Source organism: Triturus cristatus, chromosome 6 (genome assembly GCF_964204655.1).
Source record: "Triturus cristatus chromosome 6, aTriCri1.1, whole genome shotgun sequence".
Taxonomy (NCBI): domain Eukaryota; kingdom Metazoa; phylum Chordata; class Amphibia; order Caudata; family Salamandridae; genus Triturus; species Triturus cristatus.
Genome location: NC_140589.1, coordinates 1,074,126,613 through 1,074,154,354, shown reverse-complemented (window position 1 = coordinate 1,074,154,354; position 27,742 = coordinate 1,074,126,613). Strand labels below are relative to the sequence as shown.

Genomic DNA, 27,742 nt, shown 5'->3' with positions numbered 1-27,742 from the left:
GGACGATGTGTCGCGCCTCAATGCTTGCGCAGAGTAGGGGATGCGTCCTGATCCTTACCGGAGAGGAGGTGATGCATAGATTCCCGTACTACGGCCCGGCTGCGATGCGGCAAGATGGCGCCTCAATGCGATACGACAAGACAATCCGGTGCGATGCGATAAGTTGGCACCCTTGATGCAATGATATGCAGATGATGCGTGCACGCCCGGTGGCAACGCTCTAACTTTGGAGCCGCGACAGGCCCTGCGACACGCTTCTCTGGTAATGCGACGGTGACATGCTTCTCCGGCGATGCGACGGCAACAGCTGCGACTGCGACACGCTTCTTCTCGTTGAGTCACGCTTCCAGCTCCCAGCGACACACAGGCTTCTGCAAACAGAATTCCCAGCAAGGAAATTCAGAGGGGAGCTGGTGGTGAAGACTTCAGCAGGAGGCAAGAACAAGTTCAAGCCCTTGGAGTAATATTCTGCAAGATGATGAAAGTTCTTTAAAAGTTCCTTCTCCTCTCCTTGGCAATGCAGACACCACTGCAGGCCAACCCAATAACTCAGCACACTGGCCGAGGGGGCTGTCCAACTACTACAGCTTCCTTTGGTTCTTCTCCTTGGCAGAGGTTTGTCTTGTTGTTCCAGAAGTGATCTAAAGTCTTGGGGTCTGGGTCCCCATATTTATACTACTATTCTCTTTGTTCTCTGAAGGCAGAGATGCCTGGGCCTCGTCCAAACCAGTTCTGGTCACTCTTGAAGCACTTTGTTTATAGGACTCCTTTTTTCCTTTCACAGTGGAGGCCAGGGACATCAGACGCACCACAGGAGGTGGAGCCAGCATTGTGGAGGGAAGGCACAGCCCTATTCAGACCCAGGTGTAACTCCTCCCATCACTCTCTGTTCAGCCTTGTGCTGACTCACCCTGTCTCCTGGAATCCCCCAGCCCCTGTCACTCACAAAACCAGAAACACAATACACAACCTAGCAGAGGCAGGCTTGGACAGTTAGGCAAGAAAATACCTACTTTCTAAAAGTGGTATTTTCAAAAACAGAATGTTAAAACCAACTTCACTAAAAGATGTATTTTATCATTTGGAGTTCAGGCATACTAAACTCGACTTTCTACCATGTTCCTGGGTCAGTTAAGATTATAGGATGTTGTAATCAAACTGCCCATTCTAGCCTATGGGGTCAGGTAGCTTTGCAACAGTGAAAAATGAAAATGGCTGTAATTCACTATTTAGGACATGCCACACGCACTAGGGCATGTCCTACCTTATACTTACAATGAACCCTGCCCTTGGGCCTACCTTAGGGGTGTCTGATATGAAGGTAAGGGAAGGTTTAGGGACTGGCAAGTGGGTGCACTTGCCAAATTACATGGCAGTCGAAGACTGCACACAGGCTCTGCAATGGCAGGCCTGAGACACACTTTCCAAGCTGCTTCTGTGGGTGGCACAACCAGTGCTGCAAGCCCACCAGCAGCATTTGATTTACAAGCCCTGGGCACACATAGTGCACTCTACTAGGGTCTGACAAGTAAATCAAATAACCCAATCATGGAGTCACTAATCGATACATCAATTTAACATAGGGAGCACTTGCATTGTGGCACTGGATAGCAGTGGCACAGTGCCCAAAGCATCTAAATCTAGCAAACAGATCAAAAACAGAGGAGACAATCAGAAAAAATGGAAGGGAGACTCACGCCAATGGTACCAGGTTTAACACTTGTCCCCTCCAGCTGAAATGTGGGGAGAACTACCCTTCCCCTTGGGAGTTCTCTTCACTAAGGCGGAAAAATCTGGACCGACCATCTGCATTGGCGTGTTCTGTACCAGGGCGGTGTTCCACCATAAAGTCCATCCTCTATAAGGAAATGGACCATCTCAACAACTTTGGGTTCTCACCCCTCATCTGCATCAACCATCTGAGGAGCCTGTGGGCTGCCTGAACCCGGAAGTGCGTCCCAAACAGGTATGGTCTCAACTTCGTCAGTGCTCAGACCACAGCAAATGCCTCACACTCAATTGCACTCCACCTCTGTTCCCTTGGAAGCAACCTCCTACTGATGAAGGCTACAGGTTGGTCTAGACCCTCCTCATTAATCTGTGAAAGACCAGCCCCCACACCATGCTCTGAAGCGTCTGTTTGAACAATGAATTATTTTGAGAAGTTGGGTGCCTGAAGCACAAGTGCTGTGCACATGGCAGTCTTCAGGGAGTCAAAAGCCTTCTGACAGGTGTCAGCCCAGTTTACTTTCTTGGGCTGCTTCCTGGAAGTTAGCTCAGTCAAGGGTGCAACAATGTTGCCATAGCCCTTGACAAACCTCATGTAGTACCCTGTGAGTCCTAAAAAAAGCTCTCACCTGTGTCTGAGTCTTTGGGGGTTGCCATGCCAGGATGGTATCAATCTTGCGTTGCAGGGACGCCACCTGATCGCTCCCTAAATGGTGCCCCAAGTACACTATGGAACCCTGCCAGAACTGGCACTTACTCACCTTGATCGTGAGGAATGCCTTTCGCAGTGCCATCAACACTTACCAGAGGTGGCGCAGATGTTCTTCCCAACTGGCGCTGAACACTGCAATGTCATCAAGGTAGGCGGCCCTGAAATCCTCCAGTCCAGCCAACACCTGGTTGACCAACCTCTGAAAGGTGGCAGGGGCATTCTTCATCTCAAAGGGCATAACCCGGAATTGGTAGTGCCCATCTGGTGTGGAGAATGCTGACCTCTCTTTGGCCCCATCAGTCAAGGCAATCTACCTGTACCCAGACGTCAAATCAAACGCGCTGAGATATCGTGCAGTCCCTAACCAATCAATGAGCTCATCAGCTCTTGGGATGGGGTGCGCGTCAGTCCTGGTGACTGAATTGAGTCTTTGATAGTCCACACAGAACCGGAGATCAGGTGTGGCACCAGGCACAGCAGCCTTTGGGACCAAGACCACTGGGCTGGCCCAAGGACTGTTAGAGGGCTCAATCACCCCTAAGGCAAACATCTTTGGAATTCCTCCTTGATGTAAGCTCTGACCTTGTCAGTCACTCTGTAAGCCTTGTGCTTCACAGGAGGGCTGTCCCCAGTGTCCACATCATGGACGCACCACTCAGTGACACCAGGAACCAAGGAAAACAAATCAGATAATTGTCCCAACAGTTGGAGACAATCTTGCTGCTGATCAGGGGTCAGTGTGGTAGAGAGGCTGACACCATCCACTGACCCATCTTGCTCTGTTGCAGACAGGAGGTCAGGAAGAGGCTCGGCCTCCTTCTCCAATCCATCATCTGTTGCTAGGAGCATGCCCACATTGGACCTTTCTAAGTGGGGCTTCAGGCAGTTAACATGCAGGACCTGCAAAGGGTTCCTTGGAGACCGCAAGTTCACCAGGTAGGTGACATCACTCTTGCGCTCCACCACCTCAAATGGACCGGTCCACCTGTCCTGGTCGCACAAGGCTCTAAAGGGGCCATGACCCATACTTTCTGTCCAGGTTGAAGCTCAATCAGAGTGGCATTCTGATCGTACCACCGCTTCATCTCTTCCTGACTGGCTTCCAGAGTCGCCTGAGCAAGCTGTCTGAATCGCCAAGTCTGGTTCCTGAAGGCCAGCATGTAACTGTATACATCCTGGGGAGGTTTCCTGGGATATTGCTCCCAGCCTTCCTTTACCATACTTAAAGATCCTCTTACCGGGTGTCCATACTACAGTTCAAAGGAACTGAACCATAGGGACTTTTGTGGCACCTCACGGTAAGTTAAAAGAAGGCATGGCAAGAGGACGTCTTACTTACGCCTCATTGGTTCCTCAAGACCCATGATCATGCCTATAAGGGTCCGGTTGAATCTCTCAACCAGCCAATTACCTTCGGGGTGGTAAGGAGTGGTGAACTTGCAGGTCACACCGCACTCCTGCTACAGGGACTTCATATAATTAGATATGTAGTTGGTATCACGGTCTGGCACCACCTCTCTGGGGAACCCCACACGGGAGAAAATCCCCATCAGTGCATGGCCCACCACGGGGGCCGTCACTGTCCTGAGCGGGATGGGTACCGGGTAGCATGGTCCACAAAGACCAGGATAAACCTGTTGGCCATGGCTGTCTTGGGGTCCAGTGGCACCACAATATCAATGCCCACCTGTTCAAAGGGGGTACTGACTACAGGGAAAGGTTGGAGAGGAGCCTTTTGCTTCCTTCCACTTTTCCCACTTGCCTGGCAAGTTTGACAAGTCCTACAATGAGTGTCTGAACTCTACCGCATCTGGGGCCAATAAAAGTGGGTGACAAGCCTTTCAAAGGTCTTGTCCTGCCCCAGATGTCCAGCTAAAGGCTAAAGGTACATCATGAGCCAACCCCAGTAGGAAGGCTCTGAAGCGCTGGGGTACCACCAGCACACAGGCTGATCCAGGCTCAGAAACCTTAGGCTCTGTATACAGAAGGTCGTTCTCTCAGTAGATCCAATGTGATCCAGACTGATCACCTGCTGCCTGGTTTGTGGCCTGTTGCCGCAAACCCACAAGAGAAGGGCACTCCTTTTGTTCTGCACAAAATTCCTCCCTGGAGGGTCCTCCTTCTTGCTGCCAATTGGTCAGCTCAGGCAGGTCCCCCAGTTCAGCAATCTGTTCCCTTGTAGGGTCCAGAGCATCCTCCTCAAGGTCTGCCTCCTCCTGGACCGTGGGAACAATGGGGGCTGGTTTCCTGCGCTGCTACCTCTTCTCTTTAAGGCAGGTTCCTGGGCCATACGTTCATGCTCCGGGACCTCTTCAACACCCTTACTGGCTGCCATAGACTGAGTGGTTACACACACCCACTCAGGCAGACCCAACATCTCCAAATGAGCCTTCTTCTCCACCTTATCCCAAGGGGAGCTTTCCAAATCACTGACCAACAGACAATCAACAGGCATGGCTGGCCTCCCAGCTACTTGGAGAGTACCTGAGACCCCCCGAAGGGAACCTGAGCCACCTTGCAGTGGCTCTCTGTGTTGTCAGCGGCAACAACTAGATAAAATGCATTGGGGACCACCTGCATTTCAGACACCAAGTGACACCTGGCAGCTGTCACACTGGCTGCTGTGTCTCTAAGAGCCTCCACTCTATGGCCATTGACAGTCACCCACTGCCTGTATTTTTTAGTGTTATCAGGCAGCTGAGTCTTAGGGACTATCTCAAAGTCTTCCAATGAGACAAGGGACATTTCTGCGGGACCCCACCCACCTTGGGCACCCATCTCCTCCCCTCCCAGGGCTACACAGGTCATCTGACGGGGGTGCACAGGGTGGCACATACTGACCCTTTTGGGGACACTGGGGATCATACCAACGGTGTCCCACTTGCTTACACTGAAATCATGTAGCAGGCCCCCTGTGAACAGGTTTACCTTTTGGGCGTTCTGACTTTTTCTCAGGGGAGGCTGGGAACCCTTCCCTTGGTTCCCTTGGGAATTACTTTGGGGCCCTTTCTGGAACTCCCTCTGTTTAACCTTGTCCCCCCCACTCTTCTGCTGGGGACCCTGCCCACCTATGGCGGAATCTCCCACATGACCCTTGTGGACCCTGGTACTGACCCAGCGGTCTGCCTCATCAGCAAGCTTCCTAGGGTTAGTTAACTTGCTATCAATAAGGTCCTGGCGTTGCTCTGGAAGACAATTAGCAGACAAGTGCTCCAATGCAAACAAATCATAGAGTTCTTCAAAAGTATCCACTTTGCTCCCCTTCACCCAACCATCCATAGCTCTGCAAAAGAAAGATACATATTCTACCCAAGTGGTTCCCTCCAGCTACTTGCAACTCCTGAACCGCTGTCTATAGAGTTCTGAGGTTAAACCATACCTTGTCATCAGGGCTTTCTTCATGTGGGCATAAGACATCCTATTCTCACTGGGCAGGTCTAAAAACGTATCCCTCCCCTCACTCCGAAAGCGGCCCCACTACCCAGCTCCCCAATCCTTCTCAGGGACCCGGTGGGCCAACATTGCTATCTCATAGGCTGCAAACCACTGCCCAATATCCTCATGCTTGTGGAAATCTTTGATGACATCCTTGGGTATATACACTCTGCTTTCTGAAGGCACAGATGGTGCGCTGCCACCAGAGTGAGCGATTTCTAAGCCCTTTGCCATGATCTCTAATTCCCTCATCATCCTCTCATGCTCCATTCTCATTCTCTCTCTCTCCAAGGACAACTTGTTATTCTTTATTTCCCTCTGACCCTCCACCTTAAGCTTAGCCACCTCCAGCTGTGTGCCCAATTTCTCTCCCTGTCTTCCAGCTCTCTGGGGGACAGGTCTTTGGAAGAGATACCACTGCCAGGTGGGGACAGAACCCCTCCCCTGGCTGGAAACACTGGCCTATCCAGTTGCCCATCTGCATCCCCAGCTAGCTCCACCACCAACTCAGGGGCATTTCTTGCTTCTACCCAGGCCCTCAGCGCCTTTTGGTAGTCATCCTTTTTGGCAATGCCTGGTGTAGCAACTTTCAATTTCTTGCAGAGATGCTTGAGCTGTTTCACAGTGTAGGTTACCAACCTCTCTTCCTCAAAATCTAGATCCATAGATGTAACAGATGCTGGTCTACTCATGACAGTAAGAATTGGCAGTTCTCAGTAAAAATAACAGTCCAAGGAAAAGAAAAAGAAAATTGACCCAAAAAAATATGTGGTCGCATTTGGTCTGCACTCACTAGTAGTGTACAACAATTACTGTATATGAGTCACAAATGCAGGTCCACATCCTCACCGCTGACCACCAATGCTAGAACTGGGGTCTCTAGTTGGCAGAGGTAGGTATCTTTGACCAAATAGGGACCCTTGCTCCTAAGTCAGGGAAAGGGGATTAGACTACTGGATAACCTCTGCTCACCCCCTTGGTAGCTTGGCACGAGCAGACAGGCTTATCTCAGAGGCAGTGTGTTAAGCATTTGTGAACACATACAGTAATACAGTGAAAACACTACAGATGGACACCACACAGGTTTTATAAAAATAAGTATTATTTATATAGACTGAACACAAGACCATAAATGACAAAAATCCACAATACTGTACTCAAAATTGACTTAAAGATGGTAGTAACTTACTTCAAGTTGATGGTAAATGCGACATAGTTCTCACAAAAGTACCTGGATGCGTAACGCAAATAAAACAAAAGGCTCGCAGCGTTGGAGATGCGTCAGTTCCTTGCTTCGGGGAAGATGATGCGTTGCGCCTCAATGCTTGCGCAGAGTAGGGGATGTGTCTTGATCCTTACCGGAGAGGAGGTGATGCGTAGATTCTCGTACTGCGGCCCGGTTGTGATGCCGCAAGATGGCACCTCGATGTGATGCGACAATCCGGTGCGATGCGATAAGATAATATGGCGCCCTTGATGCGACGATGTGTAGACGATGCGTGAATGCCCGGCGGCCGTGCGGCGACTCTATAACCTTGGAGCCGCAACAGGCTCTGCGACATGCTTTTCTGGTGATGCGACAGCAACCTCTGCGGCGGCGACACACTTCTCCGGTGATGCGTCGGGTAACAGCTTTGACAAAGGCTTGCTTCTCTGGTGATGCGGCAGCGACCTCTGCGGTGGCGACACGCTTCTTCTCATTGAGTCGCGCTTCCAGCTCCCAGCGACACGCAGGCTTCTGCAGACAGAGTTCCCAGCAAGGAAATTCAGATGGGAGCTGGTGGTGAAGTCTTTTGTCCCTGAGACTTCAGCTGGAGACAAGCACAAATTCAAACCCTTGGAGTAATATTCTGCAAGATGATGAAAGTTCTTTAAAAGTTCCTACTCCTCTCCTTGGCAATGAAGGCACCACTGCAGGCCAACCTAAAAACACAGCACACTAGCAGGAGGGCAGTCCAACTCCTACAGCTTCCTTTGGTTCTTCTCCTTGGCAGAGGTTTGTCTTGTTGTTCCAGAAGTGATCTAAATTCTTGGGGTCTGGGTCCCCATATTTATACTACTATTCCCTTTGTTCTCTAAAGGCAGAGAGGCTTGGGCCTAGTCCAAACCAGTTCTGGTCAGTCTTGGAGCACGTTGTTTACAGGACTCATTCTTTCCTTTGACAGTGGAGGCCAGAGACATCAGACACACCACAGCAGGTGGAGCCAGCATTGTGGAGGGAAGGAACAGCCCTATTTAGACCCAGGTGTAACTCCTCCCATCACTCTACATGCAGATCACTCTATTCAGCCATGTGCTGACTCACCCTGTCTCCTGGAATCCCCCAGCCCCTGCCACTCACAAAACTAGACACACAATACACAACCTAGCAGAGGCAGGCTTGGACAGTTAGGCAAGAAAATACCTACTTTCTAAAAGTGTTAGTTTCAAACACAGAATTTTAAAACTAACTTCACTAAAATAAGTATTTTATATTCTGAGTGTAGGCATACTAAACTCGAATTTCTACCATGTTCCCTGGGTCAGTTAGGCTTATAGGATGTTGTAATCAAACTGCCCATTCTGGCCTATGGGGAACAGGTAGCCTTGCAATAGTGAAAAACGAAAATGTCTGTAATTCACTATTAGGGCATGCCACACACACCAGAGCATGTCCTACCTTATACTCACAATGCACCCTGCCTTTGGGCCTACCTTAGCGGTGTCTGATATGAAGATAAGGAAAGGTTTAGGGACTGGCAAGTGGGTGCACTTGCCAAATCGACATGGCAGTCGGAGACTGCACACAGGCTCTGCAATGGCAGGCATGAGACACACTTTACACACTGCTTCTGTGGGTGGCACAACCAGTGCTGCAAGCCCACCAGCAGCATTTGATTTACAAGCCCTGGGCACACATGGTGAACTATTCTAGGGTCTGACAAGTAAAAAAAAATAACCCAATCATGGAGTCACTAATCGATACATACATTTATCATAGGGAGTGTAGGAAACTGGCTCTATATATACTGCACCAAAGTGAGGTACAGTGTGTATAGAGTCCATGGTTCTCCAGAGGTTTGGCAGAGGTTAAAGTTAGATAGAACCTTACTCTCTAAAGTGGTAGCTTGGTCGAGCAGTAAGTCAGTATCAGAGTACAGTGTTAAGCATTTGATATACACTCTCAGTCAGCAAATGAATTCACACACTCGAGAACTGAACTCTAGGCCAATTGTTTTTGTATAAACAGAATATACTTTTGTTTTATTTCTAGAACCAAGCAAGCCTGGTACAGGTAAGCATATAAATACTTTGCAGTAGTAAATTACCTGTATGAACACAGTTCAAAGTTGCAGTATAACTTGTACTGATTCTGGTTACAGTTTAAGTAAGCAGTTTGCAACACTTAGCAGGTATAGTACATTTAAATGAATGGACTTTCTAAGTAAAATTCAGTTAATTACTTTTCAGATTACTTTTACTAACACAGGGTTGGATCCTAAATTCAGCCCTGGGACATTTCCTGAAAACAGGTGAGTAAATCTGTTTCAGTTAGAGGTACGATTTTTAAAGAATATTATTGCATTTCAAAAGTTGACACTTAAAAACCTTTTCTCATAGAATCACCAATGTTATCCTATGGGAGGAAATTCACTTAGCAGGTAAGTTATGTTAACAATACTTTTTCTTACTCAGTGCTGGATCCCTAGATTCAGCACTGGGACATTTCCTGAAAACAGTTGAGAAAATGCGTTTTGGTTATTCGGCTGATTTTTAAGGAATATTTGTAATTTTCAAAAGTCGACACAGAAACTATTTGTGAAAAAAAGTGTCAATGTTATTCTATGAGGAAAAAGAGGTTATCGGTTTCCAGGTAGGTAATCGGTCTTTGGAATTAGAGTCTTGGGGTTAGACTCAGTGGTCTCCCAGGGTCAGTGGTGTACTGTTGTTGCACCCTCAGTGGCACTAGGGCGGCCGGGTGCAAAGTGTTGAGGCCCAATGTTATCCTATGGAGGATAGGGTGACTCTGGTTGGTGGCAGCTGGCTAGCAGGCCACGGGGTTATGGGAGCAAAGCTCCTAGGCTAAGCTCATGGAAAATTGGGGACTAAGCAAGCCCAAAAGGGGCTCCCTCAGCGGCACTACGGCGGCCGGGTGCAGGGTGCTGTTTTGAGGTCGGGTACCCTATTGATTGCAACGGAGATTCTCTGGGACAAAGAAACACTGGAGGCTCGGGGACGAGGATCTTCCAGGAGTGACCACCACTTCGAGGGGTAAGTTGGAATGTAGAGGGTTGGTTAGGCACCGCTGCGATGGGCACACAAGGCCGTGGGGTGTTGGGTGCAGGGGTGCCTTGTGACGTCGGATTTTCTTACCTGCTCTGGTTGTGGTAAGGGGGTCCTCTGGATTGAGGCTGCAGGCGTGATCAGGAGGCTCGAGGCAGGTCAGGGGTCACCAGATACCGGGTCAGGATCGCCGGGGGGACCTCCTCGTGGTATTTGTCCACTCGAGCTTGGGCCGGATTCGGCGGGTGGAGAGTGTGTGGGATTCGCGGTTCCTGGCTGGCACCAGAAGCTGCAGTTCAAACACCTCCGGTCTTCACGGGAGAAACAGCTTGGAAAGTGAAGGCAGGCAAGTCCTCCAGGGTTTCTGAGGTTGCTGTCCGCTGGACATGCCGGTCTTTTGCAGGAGCAGGTTCGAGAGGAGACAGGCCTGTAGGGCTGGGGCCAAGGAAGGTAGGTTCAGGGTATCCCCTAAATACTAAATTTAGGGGCATTATAGGTAGGTAAAGGGCAGTGACCAATGGGTCCCTTCCCTTGGGTGGGTACACCCCCTATTCTGCCACTCTCCAGTGGGAGGGGGCAGGAGCCTGGCCCTGGTTGGCTGAGTCCCCCAATCCTCAAGATGGCAGGGACTCGAGGTTGTGCTTCACCTCGCCTCCCCCACCTGAGGGGTGGAGTTGGCAGAGGGCTCACTTGTTTTTCCCGCCGGTTCTCCCGCCCAAAGTGGGGGGTAGAACCAGTGGGGACCAGTTGCTGAAAGCAGCAAATGGTCTGGAGAGGCTCACAAAGGCGGCATGCCTTTGAAGCTTCCCCTTCGTGAACCCTGCCCATCCTGGCGGAGGAGGCTTGGCATCTTGTCCCAGGATGTGCATTGTTTCAAGCCCCCGAAAGCAGCAAGCTCTCGACCCAGGGGTCCAGAAAAATGTCTGGTAGTGGCAGCCTAAGCAGCCACTCTGTCAGGTCACTAGTAGTTGTTCAAATTTCAGGGGGCATGTCTAAGATGCCCTCTGTTGTGCATTTTACACTAAATCCCATACAGGCATCAGTGTGGGTTTAATGTGCTTAGAAGTTTGATACCAAACTTCCCAGTCTTCGGTGTAGCCATTATGGTGCTGTGGAGTTCGTAATGACAAAATCTCAGCACAATATACTCTTAATGGCAGTACTGCACTTAGAGTGCCCAGGAATTGACTTGGGCGCTGTAGGGGTACAGGGCTCATGCACCTGTACCCTCACCACTGGCATAGGGCACCCAGCTAAGTGGGAACCTGGTATGATCTTGGTATCCTTTGATGTTGTCTCACTTTATACAAATATAGAACACGAAAAAGGGTTACATGTACTAGGATATTTTGTGGACAAGCGACAAATAGAATACATGTCCCACTCTGAAATGTTGATTGAGATGTCTATATTAATACTAGACAATAACATGTTTCTCTTTAATGGTGAGTGGTATAAACAACTGTGCGGTACCGCGATGGGATCCAGATTTGCGCTGTCTTTCACCAATCTTTTCATGGGTTGGTTTGAGGCGGTGCACATCAGGGGACCTCGCGGTAGGGAATTTATAGACGGCATACACTATTGGGGTCGATTTATCGACGATTGTGTAATGATCTGGACAGGTCCCTCTCACAAGTTAGATAGATTTTTTGAACATCTGAATAATAATGACCACAATATGAAGTTCACTATGACTCAGAGTGAAACAGAACTAGTGTTTTTAGATGTTGAGTCATACATCTCTGATAATCAAATCCATCGTTGCATGTATCGTAAGCCCACGTCCTGCAACTCTTTATTGCATGCAGAGAGTGCACACCCTAAAAGTCAAGGTAATTCTATTCCTTATGGCGAGATGCTACGGGCTCGTAGCAATTGCAGCCAGGAATTTACATTTGACAGTAATTTGAAGGACATCAGGGAGCGTTTCCTCAAACAAGGATATAGAGAAGATGTGGTGAATCAGGCTGAAACTAGAGCACGCAAGCTGAAACGTACAGATACCTTGAAAGACAAAGTTGCCATAGGTAAGAGTGACAATGAGAGTACTGTGAGAATAATTACCAACTATCATCCCTATTCCAATAAACTGTATACTATACTTAAAAGACACTGGCCCTTGTTTAAGATGGATAAGGACTTACTGAGATATGTAATAGACTGTCCCAGCATCACCTATAAGAAGGGTAACTCAATTTGTGGGATCATTAGTCCAAGTTATCCACTTGTATTGAAACCGGTAACATGGCTACACACCATGACTATTTGCTCATATAAATGGAGCCATTGCAGCATGTGCAAGTTAGCTATCAATGATGTACATGAGTTCAGTTTTAATGGTTCCTCAATTCTCAAAATTAAGACTAATATTGATTGTATGACAAAGTATGTAGTCTATGTCCTGATTTGTAAATGTGAGAAGATTTATGTTGGCAGCACGATTCGACCCATGAGGGAAAGAATTATTGAACATTTTAGAGCTGTCAAGCAACGTGATATGAGGTATCCAATAGCACAACATATGTGTGACCGTACAGTGCAGGGTAAACATCTACCTTTCAGTGTCCATGGTCTACAGGTGACACCTAGCAACCCCAGAGGGGGCAATAGGGATTTGATGTTGAGACAGAACGAGGCACGTCTAATAATGATGTTGAAATCTGTGGAACATGGTCTGAATATAGATCATGAACTGCAGTATTTTTTGGGTACATGAGACTGATATCGATGCTTTGGGACCGATATGTATGTATAATTGGAGAGGCAGATTATCAGTATGTGGGGTATAGACATCAGATATATTAACAATGCTGATTAACTGTGTATGAAGTGTAGACATTGGATATATCAACCGTCCTTGAAGATGATACAGTGTTCTGGAAAGAAAGAATTCCTCAATTGCCAATATATGTAAATGATTTTATGAAGATGTCCTATATATAACAAAACATTTTTTGTGATAGTTTAAAATTCTTTTTGGTATTATAATTTTTTGTTTAATTGTTTCCAGAAAGTAGTGTTCACCTAATGCAGAATATTATCAACAATTAGCCTCTATAATAGTAAAGGGGATTAGAGGCGTATTCGTTATATTTCCAGGAATAGTGAGACTATACTGTCATTTTTAACCTACTAGAATGTATGCACAACCGATTTGTGGCTGTGGCAATAGTGACTTGTGACCCATACAGAGGTGTGTGATTCATATTTAATTTATAAGTTTTGGTATGGTGGACACATACATATAAGTAGTACATTGAGAAATACACACTTTAAAGATTTAGAACATGCCGGTAAATCGGGCTATACATTGGATTCTAAAAATTGAATCAAGAGCGCGAATAACAATGATAAAAATTCTCTATTAACTTGCAACTAGGGGCAAGAACAGGCATAATTATGCAATATGTCTGTCAGTGAGGTCAATAAAGTTTTGCCCAAAACTCGCACTGCACTGACATGTTGAGATCGAGCTTCTAACTCGCATCTGACTCCGCTCCTTTCTTGAAGTAATTGGCGGACATGTTGGATAATGATGGTGTTACTATTCGTAGTGTCGGCAATAAAGATATTGAATTGGTTTCATGTTGGAGAATCATATGGCTGGTGAGAAGTTTTTAATAGAACAATCAGGATTTTACAATGGGTGAATTTAACTTTTGTGGCAGCAGTGTTAAGCTGAAAATTGAGTATTGGTCCAGTATAAATACAAGGGACTCAAGGTGGCGCATGAACGAGACGCCGAGACAACGAGTGAGTACTCTCTACCACTAGGGTGAGTACGGGCTATGATTTCTTCATTAATATATATGTTTGTTAAGTAATTTCCAGCGATATGATATTAAACTGTATTTCAAGTTTTTAACATATCGCAATATGTTCCAGATAAAGTGTATTGGGCATTTGCATTTAAACTTAATTTGCTGATACATTGGGGTGAAGGATGCACATAAAGCAATATACTCCAGATAAAGTGCATTGGGCCTTTACGTTTAGATTTAACTTTTGGACACATTAGGGGTACTGATGTATGGTTGGTACAAAGATACTCTTCTAAGGCAATCCATAGGTGGATGCTTTTGATGTATGGTATTTAAAGACGTTGGGTATTGACAATTTTGTAAGTTGGGAAGTGCTTAGCCCGGATGTGTTTTAGACGCGATTCCCCGTATGTAGAGTCACGTTTAGATAGGTTCTTTCTTATTGATTTAAATTCAGGTTTATGAGTGAATATAGTGAGCTGAACTGGCAGAAAATCCTGATGTACTTGTTTTGCTTATGGGACTGATTCAATCAATCAATCAATCAATCAATGACACTTGTAGAGCGCGCTACATACCCGTAGGGTCTCAAGGCGCTGGGGGGGGGGGGGGTGCCGCTACTGCTCGAACAGCCAGGTCTTCAGCTTCTTCCTGAAGGAGAGGTGGTCTTGGGTCAGGCGCAGGTCGGGGGGGAGGGAGTTCCAGGTCTTGGCGGCCAGGTAGGAGAAGGACCTTCCTCCTGTAGTAGCTCTTCGGATGCGGGGGACGGCGGCGAGGGCGTGGTTGGCTGAGCGGAGGTGGCGTTTGGGGGCGTGGAAGTTGACTCGGCTGTTGAGGTAACTCGGGCCTCGGTCGTGTAGAGCTTTGTGTGCGTGGGTGAGGAGGCGGAAGGTGATTCTTTTGTTGACGGGGAGCCAGTGAAGGTCTCTCAGAGGTCCGGAGATGTGGCTGGTTCGTGGGATGTCGAGGATGAGTCTGGCTGAGGCGTTCTGGATCCGCTGGAGTCTCTTCTGGAGCTTGGCGGTGGTACCGGCGTAGAGGGCGTTGCCGTAGTCCAGACGGCTGGTGACGAGGGCCTGGGTGACGGTCTTCCTGGTCTCGGTGGGGATCCACCAGAAGATCTTCCGTAGCATGCGTAGGATGTTGAAGCACGTCGAGGAGACTTTGTTAACTTGCCTGGTCATGGAGAGGGAGGAGTCCAGGACGAAGCCCAGGTTGCGTGCGTGGTCTGTCGGTTTGGGTGCGGTGCCCAGGGCGGGAGGCCACCAGGAGTCGTCCCAGGCGGAGGGTGAGGAGCCCAGGATGAGGATCTCCGTCTTGTCCGAGTTCAGTTTCAGGCGGCTGATCGTCATCCACTCGGCTACCTCTTTCATCCCGTCGTGCAGGTTGGCTCTGGCGGCGGCTGGGTTGTTGGTCAGGGAGAGGATCAGCTGGGTGTCGTCGGCGTAGGAGATTATGCTGAGGTTGTGTTTGCGTACGATGGCCGCGAGGGGGCTCATGTAGACGTTGAAGAGGGTGGGACTCAGAGATGATCCTTGGGGGACGCCGCAGATGACTTCGGAGGCCTCTGACTTGTACGGTGGTAGGCGGACTCTCTGTGTTCTTCCGTCGAGGAAGGAGATGATCCATTCCAGCGCCTTGTCCTGGATTCCGACGTTGCTGAGGCGCTGTACTAGGGTGCGGTGGCAGACAGTGTCGAATGCCGCGGAGAGGTCCAGGAGGATGAGGGCCGCTGTTTCTCCATTGTCCATCAGGGCTCGGATGTCATCGGTGGCGGCGATGAGGGCGGTCTCGGTGCTGTGGTTGGCTCGGAAGCCGGACTGTGAGGGGTCGAGGGATCCGTTCGTCTCGAGGAAGGCGGCCATCTGCTTGTTGACGGTCTTCTCGAAGACTTTGGCTGGAAACGGGAGAAGCGAGATGGGGCGGTAATTCTTGAGGTCGGTGGGGTCCGCTGTTGGTTTCTTGAGTAGAGCGCTGAGTTCGGCGTGCTTCCAGCTCTCCGGGAAGATGGTGGTGTCGAAGGATGTGTTGATGATGTCTCGCAGGTGGGGTGCGATGACAGCGTCGGCCTTGTTGAAGACGTGGTGAGGGCAAGGGTCGGTCGGTGATCCGGAGTGGATGGAGTTCATTGTGCGGATGGTGTCTTCGGTGCTGATCGGGGTCCAGGCGTGAAGGATGGTGGTGGGGGGTGGTTGTTCGGTCACGGTGTGCGTTGGTTGGTTGTTGAAGCTGCTGTGTATGTCCGTGATCTTGTTGTGGAAGTATGAAGCGAGGGAGTTGCAGAGGTCTTGCGATGGGGTGATGTCGTTGTTTCCTGCGCTGGGGTTGGAAAGTTCTTTCACGATGTTAAAGAGTTCCTTGCAGTTGTGTGCGTTGATCTATTACCTTCCGAATATCCTGGATGGAGGATTTTTGAATGCATATGGTGAGGTTTTGATGCATTATTATCGCATGTATTCATGAGTGTCCAGTATTAATATTAACTTCACAAAGCCATGTGATCTAAATTTGATGTTTTATTGTAGATTGCACAAGAATCACTTCATAAGCAGTATAAACTTCTAGAGAAATATTTAGTAAGATGAGCGCGCTGTCTGGAACAATTAAAAGTTTGGTAGGGGTATATCACGAACCAGGTGTTTTTTTGTGGTTTCATGCACTGTTTGGATATTATGTTATGCATGTCTTTGATTGAATACATGTATAGAATATGATTTAATTTAAGAAAAACTCCTTGTCTTATCTGTTAGTTCCCTCGTTTAAGGTGAATACATTGAAGGCCATTATTCACATGATTGTTGTTCTCTGTACAACTATTAAAGTATTGACACAAGATAGCTGAGCACACGGGTGTCATGGTGGTGGTGACACTATGTATTATTTCTAGTGTTAATTTGCTTATAGCCCGGACGAAGTCAGAGATGCTGACGCATCGTATCTGACGAAACACGTGTTGGCTATTGTTGCTACCTGGAGAAGATTGTAACTTGTGGAAGCAAAATGAGCAGTGATGAAAATTGTCCAAAGAATAAAACAGCAGAGATGCAAGAAGACTGATTGGACTCTAATTGTATAATACACTTTGTGTAGTGCTCAGGATCATTTGAAATTGCATCGTTGGACCAGATTTATCTGATCTAATTTTGGGGGCATGAGTGGCTGCTCTCTTCTTTTGAGCACACAAATAGACACTGAGATAATTGACTGTAGGGATTATTAGGAATTTTTGCGCACAAAGCCTTGCGACATTCCCCTCACCACTGGCATAGGGCACCCAGCTAGAGGGGTGGCTGATGTATGCCAGGGCAGTGGTTTGTGGGCAACCATGTCGACTCTTCACTTTTTTCTGCACCAAGACACGCAGCCTGCAAAGGCAGGGTGTGAGTGTCAGGGTACAGGACCTCTAAGGGTGGCACAACAAGTGCTGCAGCCCTTAGAGGCCTTCTCTGGTCACAGTGCCCTGGGTACCTGTGGTACCATTTATCAGGGGCTGATATACGGACAGAGATGCCAATTGGGTTTATTGGTGGGGGAGGGGTTACTGCAACAGAAACCCACTTTCCTACAGGGAGCACTTGCACTGTGGCACTGGATAGCAGTGGCACAGTGCCCAACGCATCTAAAACCAGCAAACAGATCAAAAACAGAGGAGGCAATCTGAAAAAATGGAAGGGAGACTCATGCCAATGGTGCCTGGTCTAACAGTATCAATGGGAGGAATCTGTCTGCTCTAAGAGATACTGGAGCCTTCCACACTATGATTGGGAGGGAGCACCTTAAAACTGAGGAGATACTCCATAGGACCTAGGATGCAGGTTTGGTAGCCAGTGAAGAGGGCTTTGAGTATCCGCTTTCCAGGGTTGATGGCAAGGTGACCCATCACTGATTTTGAGGTAAGGGGAAAGCAAAGAGCTGGATGCTTCTTGGACAATAATTTGATTACAACTGACTTGGTGCTAGGACCAGATGCATTTATGCATTTATGGCTTGGACAACGTCATCCCTCAAAAGGAGGAGTTCTTGCTCCAAACTCTGTCCCAGTTAGTTGGGTGGAGAGGGACCTATTATAATTCATAATGCAATGTACATGAACACACTTGCAACCCACTAAAGTAGGTACACAAAATGACATGACTCCAAACAAGGGTCAATTCCTCATGCAGAGAGTGAGTGGGTATTGGTCAGAGAGCCAAGGAACCGTGGTGAAAATAGAAGTAAATTCTCTAATCCTATGCATGTTGTTAGAGTCAAATGTAATGTGGGAAGTTGGACAGACTCAATGATGGTTGATCATACTTCTTAAAGGCGTAGAATGAAACTGAGATGGCAGAAGGGCTAATACATGAACAAATATTTCCTTCCTCTTCCTTTTAATGGGACTTTTTCTTTTGCCATCAGGGCATGATGTGGTATAACTGCTATCTTGTCATTATTATATCTTGAAATGTTAAGATCATTGTTTTTGTAGCTCCAGTACTTTCTGTGCCCTGTTGCTGTTCTTTTGTTTTTCCTCTTATTACTCCTACTACATTCCCTACTGGTGTAACCTTATTGGTATGTTCCCTGGAGTTTGGAATGTTTATGGCTCACAGTGAGCCAGTAGACTTTTGAATAAAGGCCATTTTCAACTTAAGTTGTTTGGTCATCACTTCAGGATGCAAGATAACTTCAGTGCACACAATTATATCTAAATCCCTACTTGTTTAAAAATTATATTCATAGTTATGCATCCCCTTTTTCCTTTACATCATCCGATAATCCTTTCTTATTATCGGTTTACATGGCTAAAGCAATCTTGCTGCCATTGTATGAGAGAATTTCTGTATTTGAGTCTAACCACATCGACCAAACAATACTATGTCAGCCCCGTACACAAGACCCCACACACTGGACGAGAAACCTATGTCAGATCCCCCTTGCTGATCTGGAAGAAAGGGTTAGTTCTCTCCTCCCCATCATCACAGACGACCCCTCCACAACAGAACTCACCTCTCACTACAATACAACCATGCTCTCCATTCTGTACCAAATAGTTCCTTAAAACAAGCCAAGATCATTTCATAAAGATCCTGGTTCAACACAGACATAAACTCCGAAAGAAGACATCTAAGAGCTGCAGAAAGACTCTGGCCGAACAACCAGTCCACAATCCTCCTGGATCAACTCAAATCAGTATGCAGGAAGTATAAAAAACACATCAAGAACGAAAAAACTGGGGGAGTGGCCTGGCACCGGCGAAGATGGCCGCCTGAAAGTAGAGGGAAAGCCTTTCAACCCGAAAATCCGTCCTGAATCCGGCTACGAGGGCTTGCATCTAATCCCCTAGCGTCTCTCCACACACCCAGGAGCAATCCAGGAGAAAAATCGGGCCGCTGGGGACGCCCGGGGGAGGACTCATGACATCGCAGTGTAGCCGGGGCCGCCGGCAAAGGACGCGCGCGGCCTGGATGGTACGCGTGACCGCATCCGGATCCAACTCTTTCCGGGTGTCCCGCCTGGGCGATCGCGGTGATACTGAGGCCAATTGTCTTTGATCCCAGTGTCCCGGCTGTACATCGGAGGCCGCATCCATTGGCGCTGGCTGCCCACATGAACTTTGGCGGCAGCGTGGCAACTGGAGCGCGCTGCTGAGATCCCTGGGGGCGGTCCACACCACGGCTTAGCGCTGAGCCGAGGGATCGAGGTGACATCGCCACGCCGGAGTGTGGGGGCGGGCGGCACTAGAGGCAGAGGTGGTGGCCCCCCCAGCGCTGAGAGATCGGCGGATCGTGATCGCGCCTGTGGCGGCAGAGGTAGGTCGGAAAGACTGGATTGGGCGGACTGCTGGTGCCCGCTACGTTGATGATGGCTCCGGCCTACCCTAAATCAACTACTGCCTGGTAAGATGTAATGTGTATGACACCTGGTGATAAGAGGCCTGGCACGGCAAGCTCGGACCGCGGATCGGCGGACGACGAGCGCTGGCGGGCAGGGAGTGTGTGCTGGTGCGGGCTGCCGGCTCCGATCCGCAGCAATACAGAGGTTAGTGCAAGAGTGCTGAAGCCCAGAGACTTCTCCCGACCCTTGCAAACCCAGCGATGCCCTGGCGGTGAGTGGAGACCGGGCCAGTGAATAACTGAGTGGGCCCGTGGTGCTGGGGCTGCCATTGCGGACTATCTCCTGGGCACTCCAGCTCTCCAGTATTTGCAACGGTGGTGGGTGTTGCGGGGACGGACTGCTGCGCCCAAGGGAGGTCAGACTTTGACAACCCCCAGTGGTACATTTGTAAAGCTGGGCAAGTCATGGTGCATCATCCAAATCGGCTACAAACGGTGTAGGCGTAGTGCCTCACAAAGCAGAAGGCCTATCTTGTCCGTCACCTGGTGGCGGTCGGGCTGTAACTGACAGCACAACTTATTGCCCTCAACCGCTTCAGAACTTGCCTGCGCCATCTCCTCGTAAGACAAACGGGACCTTTCCTGGCCCGCCCCTGTTGCATTTGGGTTCGGTGCTTCCTCCTCTCTACGGTGCGGAGTAGCACAATAACGCAACATCGTCAATCTTCGGCCTCAGCCGGGTCAACTGGGCACAGGTACTATCAGGATGTGGCCCAAGGACAACGCAACGGTCCATGCGAACAAACTTGGTAAGTATGCGGTCCCAAAACACAGTCCCGTGGAAGAAGGTGCCCAGGGTGGGGACTATGTAGAAACCGAACCATCTCTCACCTCCATTATGGCGGCCATCCAGGTGTTGGGTGCCACGCTAGAGACTAAAATCGACAAAGTCTCTATTGAGATGAACCTGATGAGGGCAGATATGAACAAAACTACAGAGAGAGTCAAAGTCAACTAAGCGAATGTTCTAGACCTTCAGGCCTCCACCAAAAAACTCCAAGAGTGGGTATAACAGTTGGTACACCAGCACCGTCAGATGGCCCTCAGACTTGAAGACCAGGAAGGGAGAGATCGCCAAAACAACATCATGGTAGTTGGAGTCTGGAAGGGTTCAGAGGGACCAAGTGTTGACCTCTTCCTGGAGGACCTAATCCTAAACCACCTCAAGCCGAAGCGGCTCTCATCCTTATTCACGATCGAAAGAGCACACCGGGCGCCAATCTTCAAGCCCAAACTGGGAGCGACACCCGAGACTATAATTGCAAAAATACTTAATTACAGGGACCGTGACACTATATTCCAGGCAGCCCGGATGCAAGGAGACCTGCAATATGAGAATGCGACAGTGAGATTCTTTCCTGACTTTACGCTTAGGGTCCAGCAGGAACGCCGCTCCTTTAACGGGGTCAAGAGAGAGCTCAGAAAAAGAGGAATCAAATACATGATGTTCTTCCCAGCGAAACTCAAGGTCCTGGCGGAAGGCAAATCCCTCTTCTTTACAGCCCCATCGGAGGTGCAGGACTGGCTGGAGAGGGTGGCAGTCCGGTCATCGGCAGCGACTGCGGGTGATAACTGGAGAGACATTCGCCAGGCTCAGAGGATGGAAGATCGGAAGTCGACAAGCAGAGCCAGCGCTCCTGGAGATCGAGGTCCGGTAGCCCGGAGATGCTGAAGGGTCAAGGGGACTGACCATTCTGGACTTTGTACTATTGACCCACTGGACCCGACTCGATGGACTGTAATGTATACACTCCTTTGTTGTGGGGCGGGAGGGGGATGTCTTCTACGCAACGGGGTTGACTTCTAAGTGAGTTGCTTTGTTGTTACCATCACGAGTCCTCTCTATAGGTGGGGGCATCCCTTAGGTGACCGGAGCTGGTGCTAGCCTCTTTCTCCCCATCACCTGTTTTGAACTGTTCTTGGGGCGATAGGCACTCTGCTAGTTGGGGATGTGGGTCGTTTCAAACCTACGTGGCAGGGTAGCAGGGAGGGGGGGGCAGTTTTGGGTCATGAAGGTTACTTTTTGCCATGTTGCAACATTTTTATGTCAAAATGGGAGGGGGAGGAGTTGAGGGAAGGTCTTTGGTCATGCAGAACAAGTCACTATATGCATTGGTTGTGTCACATATTGCGCGGGCATGGTACCTCCCTGATTCTTTGCAGTTAGTGTGAAGTGGGATAAGAGTTTAAGACTTATCAGTTGGAATGTCAATGGGCTTGGGGACAAGCTGAAAAGAAGCATAGTGCTCCAATATGTAAAGCATCGCTCTCCAGATGTCACATTGCTCTAAGAGACACCTAATTGTCAACTCCTGTAAGGCTCTGAACAGGTGGGGTTACACGATGGTGGCACATGCAGGTTTCACTTCTGGTTCCCGTGGAGTGGGCGTCCTTCTCAGACGCTCATTCCTCCTCAGCATCAAACACACATGGGAAGATCCACACGGACGCATCGCGAGGGTCTCAGGGCAATGGGAAGGACAAACCCTTACGTTATTAGCGGTATATATCCCACCGGGTCTTCAGACCCAATCGTATAAGGACCTAGAGGCGCACCTACTCTCCCTTCCCGAAGGGCAACTCATAGTGGGCGGAGACTTCAATGCGGTGGTATCGGGGGTTCAAGATCGTCACCCGCCCCTAGACATTACTGCTGGGCACAACTGGCTTTCCAACTTCATTGAGGCATTCGGCCTCACAGACCTCTGGAGAACAAGCCAACCTGACCTTCAACACTACACTTTCTTCTCCGTGTCCCACCGCACATTCTCTAGAATGGACTACATCCTTATGCCTGTCCAACAAAACACTATTACACAAGAAATAAGACACCTGGCAAAGGGCATTTCTGATCACTCCCCCCTGTGGGCACACCTTACTATTGGGGAAAAAAGGGTGGGATGCGTAGCGCCCATCAACCCATGGTATCTCCGTAATCCGGACATTAAAGATGCACTCTCTAAGAACATCGACCATTATTTTCAGGAAATGACGGCACAGTGCACTCCCCTTCTATCCTGTGGGAGGCGCTTCAAAGAGTGATCAGGGGGCAGGCCCTTTCAGCCATAGCTGGACTGCGTAAGGAAAATAACAAGCAGATGGTCGCATGTGAATGCGATCTCCTACGCCTCGAGGAGGCGGCAAAGACAGGGGACGACCAAACTGCTCTCCACAGAATGCAGCTCAAAGAAGCTGAGTATAGAGCGCTGGCAACGGATGCCGCCAAAACTCTGGCGAGGGATAAGGATGGACGTCTGTATGACCAAGGGGAGAAAGCAGGCAAACTGATTGCCTGGCTGCATAAAAAAGAACGGGCTAATAGGTTAGTCCCGGAGCTTAGGAGTAGTACAGGTGCCGTGTTCACTAACCCACATAACATAGTCTACGAGTTTGCTACCCACTTCGTGCAAGTCTACCGGAGTGGTTCTGCACTCCCAGAGGACGACTCCACAGCTCTACTAGCAGACATCCAACTACCCACCCTGTCGGATGCTGAAAATGAAGTGTTGGAGAGTCCCTTTTCAGCTGATGAGATAGCCACGGCGATCAGAGCGTTAAAACCAGGGAAAGCCTTAGGCCCCAACGGTCTGCCTATCAAGCTATATAAATGCAAGCCTGACAAACTAACCCCTTATTTAAAGTGCATGTTTGAGGACAGTAGGGAAACAGGCAAACTCCCACGAGACCAACGCATTGCCACACTGGTAGCTATACCCAAAGAAGGTAAACCAAAACATGAATGCACCTCATATAGACCCATTTCCTTGCTGAACGCTGAACCCAAGATCCTTGCTAAGATGCTGGCACTCCGGCTAAGGCAAGTGATAGACAATCTAGTTCACCCCGACCAATCGGGCTTTATGCCACACCGGAACACCGCTCTAAACCTGAGAAGGCTACACCGTGTACTGGGGCGACACACAACTATCCAAGAAGACGCCATTGTGGTGTCACTAGACGCCACAATGGCTTTTGACACCCTTGAATGGGCCTATTTAATGACAGTCCGGTGTAATCTGGGATTCAGGCCCAATTTCATCGGCTGGGTGCGGCTCCTCTACACTGAACTATTGGCGCAAGTGGTGGTAAACAACAAAATCTCAACCGTCTTTGCGCTAGGAAGAGGGACTCGACACGGGTGTCCTCTCTCGCCGCTGCTCTTCGCTCTTTCCCTTGAGCAGTAGCAGCCTGGATTCGGAGAGACCCGTCCATGAGGGGACTTAGGTGGGCAGCAGACTGGGAAGACCGGATATCCCTATATGCCGACGACATCCTTCTATATTGGGCCTCCCCCCGGAAATGCCCGAGAGTGGTCCTTGATATTTTTACGAGTTTCAGAAGAAACTCTGGATATAGAATTAACTGGAGAAAATCGCTGCTCTATGTATTGCACGGTGACCCACCCACAATCCCGAAAGACTGCCCAATTCAAACGGTAAAGGACGGATTCAAATACTTAGGTATCTCCGTCTCCACGAATGCCAAGATCCGTTATGGACAGGACCTCTTCCCACCTTTACAGAGGTTCAGACGAGATACTGAAGCCTGGAAAGCACTTTCACTATCTTTGTTGGGTCGGGCAGCCCTCTTTAAAATGATGACATTGCCCCATTTCCTCTATACCCTACAGAATTTTCCAGACCCAGTCCCAGAAAAAATTTTCAGAGACGTAGAATCCACCCAGAGAGACCTTCTCTGGGACGGTAAACCATGCATATCACTTCAAAAATTGACGCTCGGCTGATATGATGGGGCATAGCGCTCCCTGGCGTTAGAAAATACTACTGGGCTGCACACCTCTCAGCCATAAACCAATGCATCTGCCGAGGTGGGGATGAACCCGGATACCGGATGGACAAGTGGATGTTCCCGGGCGGAAGCTTCACAAGGGCCCTGTATTCCAGACCCAATAAATTTCACCTGACAGGTCCCACATGACTCTCAGTGCAGGTTTGGCACACGGTAAACCTCACTCAAGGATGGGGGAAGCGACTCACACTTGCCACCCCGCTGTGGGATTCTGAATCCTTGGGTACGCTGGGTTGCACTAAAGGGTTTGACAAATGGGACCTCAGAGGACTCGCACAAATTGGTGACCTCTGGGGAAAGAACAGAATTGATACTTTAGGTACATGCAAGTCAGGCACTCCCTTCAGGCTAACATCCCGGCTGGGTCTCACTTGCCGGAATCCTCCACGCTCGAGGACAGACTACTGGACACCTGCCAGACAAAGCCATCTCACTCACATACAAGAAGTTAATACATAACACCCCTGATCCTCTCACTGCCTTGCAGGAAAAGTGGGGGCGGGACTGCCTGGAATTAGATGACGAGGAATGGCAGGAAGCACTGTCCTCGCCTAAGGAGGTTGCCATATCGGCGAACCTTAGGTTGGTCCAATTAAAAATCCTACACCGGGTATATCTCTCTGGTCCTAGACTGGTCCTGATGTGTAGGAGCGAGGAGGGGTTTTGCAGTAGGGGTTGTGGCCTGGAGGGGTCCTTTCTGCATATTATCTGGGAATGTCCTTTAATCCACAAATATTGGAAGGAGGTACATAAATGTATGAGTGATGTTCGGGGGGTTAAAATACGACTTGAAGCCAAAAAGTGTCTGATAAATGTTTGGGAGCCCATGGATCTTAACACGAAAGGTAAACTCTGGTCACAGCTTGGCCAGATGATAGCCAAGTGGAATATCGCTCGCTGCTGGGGGGCACAACCACTATCAACACTTGCTGCCTGGAAAATTGACATGGACTGGTGTATGGTACGGGAAAAAAACTGTTTATGTGTCACATGGTTGTCCAAGGAAATGGATAGCGCTCTGGACAAAATAGAACATTTACCATGGTGGTGTCTGTGAACCCCCATATGTTCCCCCCCACTGACGAACCACTGACTCCTTGATTTATATTACTGTTGTCCTGATTCTTTCACACTGTATCACTATTGTAATGACCTCTGATTTCGCGTAAATGTGATGCACCTGTAATTGCAGATCTACTGTATGCACTGACCAACCACTGGCATTGTTTAATAAAAAGAATGTATAAAAAAAAAAAATGAAAAAACTACCTTCTTTTGCAATGTTGTAGACAACGCAAAAATCAAGACCAAAGAACTCTTCAATCTCATTAGGCAACAAACTTCCAAGCCCCCTTCATACTCAGTTCAGGCCTCCAAAGACTTATGTGATAACTTTGCTAATCTCTTTAACAACAAAATCACCAAGAGTGAGCTTTTCCTGGTCAACGACCACAGCCCCCCTCACAATAGCTCGTACCCTGGGTCAGAAGATATCGCACCCAAGCCCCCCCCCAAACTGCTGGAAATCCTTCAACCCCATCTCGAAGCAGAGATCATCAAATTTATCTCCAGCTCCAAACCTGCATCTCACGTCTTGGATCCCATACCAGACCAACTTGCCAAAAAGCTCAAATTCACCTTAGCCCCGCTCTGGACCAAGAACATAAACGGTTCCCTTAGAACCAGAGCCATGCCGGACTGTCTTAGAATCGACCACGTCTCGCCATTACTAAAAAAAACTGGCTAGGACACAAACGATCTGAACAACTTCAGACCCGTCTCCAATCTCCCTCTCCTTGCTAAAATCCTGGAAAGATGTGTTCTCCTCCAACTCACTCAACACATGGACAGCACCAACCTTCTAGACCCCCATCAATCAGGTTTCAGAAAAGGCTGCAGCAGAGAGACAGCGATACTAAATGTCATAGATGATATACACAAGTCACTTGATACGGGCCAATGCTGCCTACTCATACTCCTGGACGTATCGGCGGCCTTCAACACGGTTGACCACAAACTACTCATCAACGTACTGCAAGAAAGGGTAGGAGCGGATGAGGTGGTCCTACAGTGGTTCACCTCCTTCCTCCAGAACCGCACCCAAAGAATAAAAATCAAAAACTGCTTGTCTGACCTACTCCCTGTCAACAGGGGTGTCCCCCAAGGATCAGTTCTCTCCCCGCAACTTTTCAACATCTACATAGAACTCCTCACTACCATACTCAAAAGAACTAACATTCCCTTCCACCTCCATGCAGACGATACCCAGATCTATCTTGAAACCTCCTCCATTGAGGACATTCAGAGACTAAATGACACTCTAAGAGAAGTCCAACACTGACAATCACTCAACCACCTGAAACTCAACCAAGACAAGACGGAAGTCCTCCTCATCTCCAACAAGGAGGAAAACCCTCAAATCACAGAAAGGCTAAAAGCTATTGATGCTCTCAATGGCAACCTCACCTTGGCTGATTCCGTAAAATCGCTGGGAATCACTCTGGACCCAAAATTAGACATGGCGGACCCGAGCAAACTCAAAAACTTCCAGCCCATCTCCCTGCTTCCGTTCCCAGCCAAGGTCATCAAGAAGATAGTCAACATCCAGCTCACCCGCTACCTCGAAGACAACAGCATCCTGGACCCCTCCCAGTCAGGATTCCGCAGCAACCACAGCACCGAGACCACCCTCATTGCCGCCACAGACGACGACAGGATCCTACTGGACAACGGCGAGACGGCGAATCTCATCCTTCTGGTCCTCTCTGCCGGCTTCGACACCGTCTGCCACCGCACACTACGCACATGACTCCACGACGCAGGGATCCGAGACAAGGCCCTGGACTGGACCTCCTCCTTCCTCTTCAGCAGAACCCAGAGAGTCCGCCTCCTCCATTCCAATCCGAAGCCTCTGAGATGATCTGCGGCGTCCCGCAGGGATCCTCCCTCAGCCCGACGCTGTTCAACGTCTACATGGCGCCTCTTGCATGCATCGCCCGACATCACGACCTCAACATAATCTCCTAAGCCGAAGACGCACAACTGATCCTCTCCCTCACCAAGGACCCCCTCACCACCAAATCCAACCTCCACCAGGGAATGAAAGCCATCGCCGACTGGATGGAGGATAGCCACCTTAAGCTGAACACAGACAA

General features: G+C 49.0%; 1 protein-coding gene across 1 annotated transcript in view; it reads right to left on the bottom strand.

Moving 5' to 3' along the window:
• The window catches only part of VIT (vitrin), a 1,751,009-nt gene that overhangs the window by 1,088,790 nt on the left and 634,477 nt on the right, over positions 1-27,742 (bottom strand). The window lies entirely within an intron of this gene.